The 10,120-nt window shown below is 45.8% G+C and overlaps 1 protein-coding gene across 1 annotated transcript in view; it reads left to right on the top strand.

Annotated features, from left to right (window-relative positions):
- Positions 1-1,039: 1,039 nt before the first annotated feature.
- SEC23A (SEC23 homolog A, COPII component) overlaps positions 1,040-10,120 on the top strand; it is a 989,636-nt gene continuing 980,555 nt past the window's right edge. The window contains exon 1 of the mRNA XM_085626924.1: positions 1,040-1,490. The gene's annotated coding sequence lies outside the window, so the exon portion shown is untranslated. The remainder of the gene's footprint in view (positions 1,491-10,120) is intronic.

Raw genomic sequence — 10,120 nt, 5'->3', positions numbered from 1 at the left:
TGGGATCAAAGATGCTGCCTTGTCCTTGCTTCATTACTTCCTCTCTGATCGTGTTCAATCGGTTGCCCTTAAAGAGTTTACATCCAAGCCTTTCTCCTTGCCCTGTGGGGTCACTCAGGGGTCATAACTGAGCCCTACCCTGTTTAACAGTGATGTTACACCTTTGGCTAGTTTGTTTAAATCTATTGGGTTTTCGTTGGTATCATATGCTGATGATACTCAGATTGTCGTTTTGCTCTCTAGCAGCAATAACAACAAGGGTGAGACATTCTGGAACTGCATAAACGCAGTCAGCAACTGGATGAACGACAACTGTCTTAAACACAATTCTGCTAAAACTGAAGTCATCTTATTAGGTATCAATGTTTCCTTCTGGTCTCCTTCATGGTGGCCCCAAGATCTAGGAACCCTTTCTATGCCTGTTAAGAAGGTATACAAATCATTGCTTTTAAGTGTGCTGATCAACTGTAGCAACAGGAATGAACCAGAATACAATTACCAGATGCATGATGCTGTTAAATGAAAACCCACAAAAACACTGTGCCCTTGGTGACACTGAATTTTCTGGTAATCTCAATGAAACCCCAAAAATAGTAAACCACATATAGTCCACGTTACCCAAACAACCGTCTTTTGCGGTCGTTGATTGCATTAAGCGACTTTCATGGGCAAACTGTATAGTTCAGAAGTGGACGCATTCCGCCTTGGAGTACAGTTCTGCTCAAAATAGCAGCTAGAATCGGATTTTGGCCACTTCGCACTCAATTTTAGCACCGAGTGTTTTGTATTTTCCCCACTGGATAGCATTTATTTGAATTCACCGCTCCTTTTTGAAACGTAATGTGTAACCTTTCCTAACGCATGTTTTTGAAGAGACTAGATACATATCTACAGGTCCAAACGCTTCAGCTAGAAAAACCTGCGCCCCTCGCCGCATTCCACAAATATTTCAAGGAAGCTGCGCAGCAGGACGACTTACAGACAAACCACAACAGTTCACGTTCTCTCCCATCAGCCTGCTTGTAACGATACTACGATTAGATCACGTTGGGTGTTGTTTCCCTCCTCTGCCTCTAAATTTATCCGCCCCGTCTCTCACCGCCCTCTCGCACCCTATTTTTGGCAGTCCTCCCTGCCGCTGCCTCCGCCGCTGGAGGGGAACTGTTCGCTAGCTGCCCTCTGCTCCCTTGACGTGGCACCGGCGGCCGCCATGTTGCAGCCGTGGCGTCATCCTGCGCGCTGAGTGGTTCGCGGTAGGACGACCCTCAAAGGCTCCTCGGAGGGGAGGGGTGGCAACTTGCCTGTCTCACTGTAGACTGCGAGAGGCTTAACGGCGGGTGCTGGGCTAGCTGCAAGCTGTCACCGTGTGCGGGCGAAGAACAGGAGTTGTTGGGACGAGTGACCCGGGTATGAAGACTTCCTGTGGGTGTGAGCTTGAGGAGCGCCGTTTGTGACAGACAACGAGCTGGGCCGTCCCACACTTCAGGAAGGTAAATGGGCAACTTGTCTGAGTAGTGAAAACTCTTAGCGGGGCTGACACGAGCCCAGGGCTCCTGCGCCGCTGCTCCACTTATAGCTACACCCCGAGCAAGGGGTGTTGCAATGCAGAGTCAGCGCGGTGGTTCTGTGGCGCACCGAGAGCCGAAACTATTGAGACAGCATACAGACGCATTCGAAAATGACAAGTGAATATATATTATGGATCACTTGTAGAATGACTGAAGTGTTTAAAGTTTTTCCCGAAAATGTGTGCTTGGAGCAACTTGGGGAGGGGGTCTTCCTGCTGTGTCGCTAAATAATTGCAGTACTTGATGGAGGGGATCATTCCGGCAGTGAAAGGAGAGGTGGCGGAAAGGGTAGTGGAGTCTGGAGTGGAGCTATAGAAGTGCTCCTGTTTTTGGTATGGGTGGGTGCCGCGCACCTTGGTGATCCTCTGCTCCTCACGGCGCAACTGCCATCGTGAGGCGTGGAGTAGGGTAAACTCCAGCTGCAGGTGACAAGGGATAGGCCGCTGGAGTCCAGTTGTAAAGATGGGAAGAGGTGATAGCGCTGGGATAGTCTGTGGTCACAAGGCTGGCAGAGAGAGCACAGCAGCGCTGGGATCCACTGTCAGCGGTCGGAATTCGCAAGTGGTGCGGTCGGGATAATAAAGTGGGTTATTGCTACAACTGAGCATCCCACTGGAACGGGCTACAGAAGCCTGAGGGTCTTCAGTAGAGCTACAATGAAGGGTCTTTACATTGATCCAGATATATCGTAGAGGAATCATGTTACGCTGCATTTTCTTTTAGTTAGCGTTTCTTATAGTTCAGCAGCTGAGTACCTAATTAATATACTTAACTAATTGGCTCATAAGTGACAATTTTCAGTTGCGCACTGAAGAGAGACTATGGTTCCCATGAGCACGTTCAGCACGTGAGAAACTCCACTGCCTTCACCATAAAATGCAGTGCTGTCAGTCGTGCTCTGCTTTGAACACCCATCCACAACCTGTTGTCACACAGACACCTAGAGGACACTTATGCGCAATTAAGACCGAGTGTTGCTTGAAAAACAGTGCTATGGAAACGTACTCTGGGAAAAGGAAATGCTCTTAGGGAATAGCAACATGTAACGTGGTGTTTGTATAAGGATCCAATGTTCACGGAATTGGTATCGCAAAGTTGGATCTCCTTGAGGGTTCTTGCCAGTGCTTAATTTGAGCAGGTGCTTTTCGGTGCTCAGCACCGGCACCTAATTCTCAGCACCAGTGTTTATAGCACCAGTTAAGGACACACTCATTTGGAAGGCATGTGATTTTCCACAGAATCAGAGGATGTTGAGCCACGCCGAGACTCAAACCCCGTTCCCAAGCTCCAAAATCGGCAGCTCTAGCCATTAGTACAAGTCCTCTATGGAATAATAAGTGCCAGGGCTCCGATCAGGAAGCAGTTTGCACCAGCACATTTCTCCTTTTAGAGATGCCTCCTTAGGAGAGCCCCGGCACTTTTTATTTGACAAATTAACCACTGGTTCTTGCACACATTTCCCAGATAGCTGTAGGCCTTTTACTAGTAAAGTTGAAGGCAACTGTATTACTGACGGTGCTGTGCACTTGCAGAACCCGTTTCACTTGAAGCCCTGGGGGCGGGGCATCATTGCCCGGGGACTGCAAGAGCTGAGTGGAGTGCAAAGTAGGCATGCTCCCAGAGAGCTGTTGGGGCAAGGATCTCTAATGGCACTAGGTGGCGGTAATGTGATTGTTCACAATCGCGTGCAGTAAGGTTCCTTGGTGGTTTAAGACACATGGCTTAAGACATACCTCTGGCAGGATAGCTTAGGTGATGAATGCAATTGCTGCACAGCAAGTGCAATCTTTTGATTCGAGATAGACACCTCAGGTAACATTTTTGGTAGGGTAATTAGAGGAGTGGGCGAAAGAGAATTATTTCTTTATGGAAGTGCAATATGGTTTTCGCCCAGGTTTGGGACCATCGAGCAAGCTCTGAACCTAACTTTGATCTTATGTAAATATGCTACGGCCAGGAGAGGGGCCATACATATGGCCTTCATGACCTCTCCTGTGGCTTTGACTTGGACAGGGGCATTTTATGGGGAATCTTGCACCATGCAGGGGTTGATCCTGCATTAGTTCATGTTTTAAAAACTTTTACATCAAGATATCCACATAAGGGTCTGTTAAACCCAAGGGTACAGTGGAAAGCTGATACTTTCCGCTATCTAGGAATTCAGATATATCGTCAGCCGGCGGACCTTACTGATGGTAATCTGGGACGTGCCCTGACAGCCATCAAGTCACAAGTACACTTCTGGGAAACGCTCCCACTAACAGTGACTGGCAGGGTTCTTCCCCGCCTCCTGTACTATTTTGCTAACCTGCCAATATATATCCCGGTGGCCTTCTTTACCACACTCACTAATTTACTTAGGGACTTCCTCTGGGGCAACGCACGTCACAGGATAGCGCTGGCTAAGTTGTACCTGCCCACTGATCAGGGAGGCCTTGCTGCGCCTTGTTTTGAGCACTACTATTTGGCCGCACAATTACAGTGGATAGCCCGCTGGCTAGCAGACAAAGGACGAGAGGACACTGCGACCACAACCACCCCCCCTCTGGACTATATTACCAAACTCTTTCACCCAGCCTCTAAAGCCCCAACGCTGACACCGCTCCTCATGGCGGTAGCTTATAAATGCTACTGCCGTAGTCTATATCTCAATAGAGCGCTAGCCACCTACGCATCGGCCATACCACCAGCAGGTCTGGGGTGCTCACACCTCTTGAACTTGCGGAGTGGCACGAAGCTGACATACAGACCTAGGGAGATTTGTACCGGTACGGCACACTCATACCATATGAATCCCTGGTTGAAGAGACGGGGCTGCCACCGGGGCAATTCCTGCGTCACCGCTCACTGACCTCTAGGTGGGGGGACATGGAAGAGGAGCCAAGCCCACACCTCACCATATAGTACCTTTACGTTATGGGGCGTGGCAGGCACTTGATTGGATGGTTTGCGGCTTCCTTACGTACGCACGCAACGATAAGTCTGGGACCGCTATGCCGAAAATGGGAAACAGACCTGGAGCGACCACTGGAGGATAGGGATTGAGATAAGATACTAAAGAGCCCAACACGCATACCGAGAAACATGAGGTTCCGCCAAATACAGCTGTTTATAGTCCACAGAGCATACCTTACACCCTAGAAGATAAATAGGTACTTTCACCGCACAGATGTGGTGTGCCCTCGCTGCGCGGAGTTGGGGGCTGGACTGGTACACATGCTGTGGAGCTGTCACGAGCTATACCCCTATTGGTGGGCTGTTGGGGAGGCGCTGCGCACATGTTCGGGCCACACCATACCCCTTGAATGGCCTGTTTACCTATTACACCACTTTCGCAGAACCCCAGCCACAAAAGTTTCCTCTCGCTTTCTTGACTTGGGTTTGGTGGTAGCTAAACAACTACTAACTAAGAGGTGGAAGGCGCAAGACCCGCCGCACATACGGGCATGGAGGTATTCGCTCCTAGCATGGGGCAAAGCAGAGGGAATAGCCATTCTGTGAGAGGAAACGTTGGGACTCCGGAAGACATCTATTGCGACACAGTGGGAGGGACTACTCCGGGCCTTGACACAAACTGTTGGAGACAGCCCAGAGGGGAGACCTGAACACGGGGGAGGCGCCCTTACGGAGAGTGATGGATAACCCACCAGTGGACATTTGCAATGCAATGTACATTCATGTGCACCATCTGACGCCCAAGGTGGACATTGTTGTGGTCTCTGGGTGGTGGTGTCGGCCTGCGGGGAGCCACGGGACGATGGGAACGGGGGGGGGAGGGCGGGGGGGGACGTGGTGAGGAGTGTACATCCAAAAGTCGGACTATGCAGCTGTTACTGGTTTTAAGTTTTGTTTTCGTGTTTTATATATAACATCTGTGCACTTACCTACGCTGAAGGATCTGAGAAGACTCTGTATGCTACACTAATGGAACCATGTCACTAATGTACGATGGCTTTTCTCCTGTCGAGGTTCAGCTTGTAACTAGGTCAATAATGTCGTCGACATGTACGTTTGACCTATTCCTATTCAACCGAAATGTTTATTTGATATTGCTTGATGGTTCAATGTATGATCGGCTTGATATGATGCATTTTGTCCTTCATGACGATGAGAAAATTGAAAATCCATAAAAACAGATTTAAACAAAAAAAAATGAGGGTCTGCTATACCCAACAAGGACACTATACGTCCCCTATTCAAGTCAAGTGTGGAGTCAGACAGGGCCATATTTTTTTGCCCCTTTTTGATTTTTAACGTATATAAATGCCTTGGAGACCTTTTTAATTTCTTGCACCTGTGACGTCTCCAAAATTGGTACCCGCTTAGTCCCTGTACTATTTTATGAGGACAATATAGTTTTAATTGTGTGCACAGCGAATAGGTTGCAATCACTTTTAAATGGTTTTAATCATTTCATGCAAGATCTGAAGGTGAATTTAAAGATCTTATGTTTTGACCTGTGGCCAAAGAAAACCCGGTCAAAAACATTTCTTATTGGGGGGGACTGAGGTTAAAAAAACTAAAGCTTTTAGTTATCTAGGTCTGATGTTTAATGAGAACATGAACTGAGAAAGGTTATTAATTCAGAGAAGACGGGATGGAGGCAGCTTCTGAATCAATTTTTATTTTTGCAAAGAAGTTAGGACAAAAACTCCTCTGGGAAATGATAAAGCTCTATAACAGTAAAGCTCTTAGCACGAACACATACAGGGCAGGGGTACGGGGTTATTCTATTCCTAAGGCTCTACAAGGAGCAGAAAAGACATTTTTAAATAGATTATTAGGAACCCCAAAGACTACCCCAAGTTTTATTACCCCTAAGGAGCTGGGCGTGGGGTTTTGGAGGATAAGCTAGGCATGTCCTCCATTCAGTTTATGGTGCAAAATTTGGAACACACAGGAACTGGGCTTCATCCGTAATATAATAAAAGATTGCCTTGTGCAGACTAATATGATTGCAATATCGTGGCTCAAGTACATTAAGAACACTTTTCGTGATCTGGAACGGAGTGGCTTGTTTGTAGAACCAGATAAAATACTCCTAAATGCAAAGAATTTAATAGAAGAAAAATATATTGCGTATAGTGAGGAAGCTAGGCTCATGAAGGTACTAGACCTGAACATGGTTCAATCATACGTGCCAGTTTTTACATCTAAAGGTGTGGAGCCCAAATTGACCTGGGTAAATGAACCCGAGCTAAAGTTCTACCTGACTAGGTTACGCGGGAACTAGATTCACTTTTTGGTGGCTTTCCCACTGCCAGGTACCTGGTTTCCATCACTACCTTACTGTTCGTGTGATGAGAAATCACATCAATCAACAAAGCACTTTATGCTCTTTTGCACGCCATATGCCTCTCTCAGGTTACGGTTTCTGTGCCCAATTTTAAAAGTAAGATTTTTTAATAATCCCCAGGAGGGTTTGTGTTTCCTCCAGCGCTTGGAGTCCAAAACTATATGCTTCTCAGTCTTACATTTTATTACCCAAGCCCTGAAACTGAGAAGGAGATATGTACTTTAGCTCAAGGTTACGAGTTTGTATGGACTTCTATATGTGTGGCCAAAAAGCTATCATAATATTTTGTAATTCACGGGGATTTTAAAATATTTCTTTAAGCATTCTTACTTTTCTGTTAAATGTGGGGGGCGGTTGATATTTGCATGATTTTATTGTGATTTGATGTTTTTAAACTGTGTTTTTATTGTGCTTCTATGGTCTTTGTGGCCGAATAAAGCTTGACGTTGTTGTGTTGTTTAGAAATAATTCATTGCTCAAAAGGAAGACGCCTATGATAGGGTAACATGTAGGCACTTGCTCCTAGCTCTCCTCTTCGTTGGCGTAACCATGATCTCACAATTCTCTGGTCATGTTAATAGGAGAATCGCAATTGGCGCTTGCGATTTAAAAACACTGCGCAGTGTCTGTCTGGATCCAAAAACACCTGTAACTAGTGGCCTTAAGAAGCAACCCAGGCATACTGTCTCACGAAGTATGCAAATCACAATCCAAGACGTGGGAACACATGTACTAACAAAAAAGTGCAGCGCGTTTTTGAAAACAACATGGATAAAATAAACAGTTTAAAGAGTATTTAAGGACTAAGGGACTGCGAAATGACATCGCCTATGGGCTAGATGTGATAAGTCTTCACTGCTGACACTAGCCATGGACTGGGTTATGAGAAAACAGAATTAATGTTTATGACTGCTTCTCTGGTTTGAATAGTACCAGTGCTTTAAATGGGACAAAAAATGAGTGCAGGGTTGAGTTTGGGGCGAGCTTAAGGGCGGGACAAGGGACGGGACTAGATTTTTGACCTTTCTAAGCTTTGTTTGCAAGAAATCTGCATGCATTGTAAGAATGTCTGATGTATCTGTCCATCAGTTATTACAATAATAATCATTTATATAGCACTTACTAGTACATCTTTATTATTAACAAAAGTAACCCTTTTTTAGCAACCTTAGAATAATTTGAATATTGAGGAAACACAGCAAAGTTCTAAACATATACGTTGTAGTTTGCATGCATTTCATTGATGAAGGATCATACATCACTAAGCTATATGACAGGATTTGGCTAGTGACGTGCAGGTAACACAAGGATCTCTGCAACAAAAATAGTAACTTACTGAGCTATGTACATAAAATATAAATCTGTGATCAGCATGTTTCATGTTATGCTTTGCAGCAGGCACATTTGATTAGAATGCCCACAGAACTTTCCAGCAAATGCATTAACCACCAGTTACTAAAGTGCCTTTGTCCCCTGGGCTAGGTGATGTTTGAAATGTAACCTGTTGTGATCGGTTAAACAAGCTAGAATAGAGTTAGTACCACATTGTCTTGTTACCAAATACTTTGTTGTAAAGTGTTTAAAAAATAAACCTTTATTACTTTGAGGATATTTGTGGAGAGGGCAGGTATTTTCTTTCAAGCATGCACATTTAATTTAAATTGTTGATGGATGATGACTTTCAGGCCTATAAAACAAAGGGCATGCTTAAAAGCTGTACTGGCCTGAACAATGCAACCAACACTGTATCCCATTTGGTTTTACTGTCACTGACTGGGTAAGATGCAAAGATAAAGGAAACACCCCCCAGCTACGCTACTCCTCTCATAATCCACAGCGACGAGCTGTGGTTTTGGCACTCTTGCACCAGCTCAGCGCAGGCCTTCTCCCTGTTTGAAAGACACACTTTAAGAGATGTGCCAAAGATGCTGCCGGTTAGAGCTAATGAACGCAGCACCACTCGTGTTGAAGCAAGGCCCCTATGAGTACCGGTACTGTCCTTGTCCAATGAAAAATTCCGTACTGAAGGGGAGAAAATAAAAAAAAGTGCAGGTACTTTGTACCGGTGAATACTGGCCCATTTTAAGCACTGATTAGTGGATGTGTGACCGAACCACGCATGCCTTAACAACGTGATCTTAACCACGCATTAGTCTTTACAGCACATGTCTGTACCACAGTTTGTTTTTAGGTCTCGCCTGACCCAGCGTATGCGCTGGTCTGGCGAGACTTATTGAGAGGGCTCCAAAAAGTGCTACCAGGCCAGCCTAGAGGTACAGTGCATGTGCGCGGGAGCGCGCGCCGCGCTTTACCGCTATTACTTTCACTTTCGCGGCCGTACGGCCGCTTTGATGTTTGATCGTGATCGCAATTGCGATCACTTTCACTTTCGCGGCCGCAGGGCCGCTTTGCATAGCCAATAGGTCTCGCTTTTGGGACCTTATAAGTATTTAGTTATGCAACTGTTGCATAGCTAAACACTTATAAGGTCCCAAAGGCGAGACCTATTGGCTATGCCAATGCTTGTTTACTATGCATGTGTTTACAACGCAAATGTAAGTATAAAGCATGTATGTGTATATATGTGTGTGTGTGTATATATATATATATATATATATATATTATCCACTGCCGGTCGCCAGTAGATCGTTATAGTTAGGAACTATGGTGTTTGGGGCAAGGACCTTTTCCCCCCACCCCACACCTCTTCTGTTGCTGACAGTCCTGTCACCCTCCCCTTCTTCCCCACTGGTTGTACCATCTCTTTATCCAACCGCAGTCAATTTTCCCAAGCTTTGTGGTCCCTTCACTGCAGGCCCTAGTTACCCCTGGCATCATATACTAGGGGCGTATAACTAAGTTAAGCTATGCCAAGTGGGGATAAGCTCATTAAACTTGTAACTATTCTTAAGGGTCTGAGCATTTGCACTGAGTACTGATTATCAGGGCTCAGAGCATTTCAGAGCCATTAAACCAGTGCCTTGTAGATAAAATGGGGGCTAAAAGTGGCGGTGAACCTGCAAAAAGCCTCCTGTGTCCTCAGCTGTGAGTAAGGTTGAGGTGAAACCAATGGGAAACAAGAATGGTGATGCTCACATAGGGACTAAAATGGTGGACAGTAATACGAAGGACAATGTGAAAGGTGGTGATGGATGAAACTGGTGCTAGAAAGGGTAGAGAAGGTAAGTAAGGGACTGATTACAAGAAGTCACCTTATATGGGGTTGGTAAAACCACTGGGAGCTCATTTGTCCGAT

The sequence above is a fragment of the Triturus cristatus genome, chromosome 9 (assembly GCF_964204655.1).
Source record: "Triturus cristatus chromosome 9, aTriCri1.1, whole genome shotgun sequence".
Taxonomy (NCBI): domain Eukaryota; kingdom Metazoa; phylum Chordata; class Amphibia; order Caudata; family Salamandridae; genus Triturus; species Triturus cristatus.
Note: the sequence above shows the minus strand (reverse complement) of the source record. Positions and strands in the feature narration are given on the sequence as shown.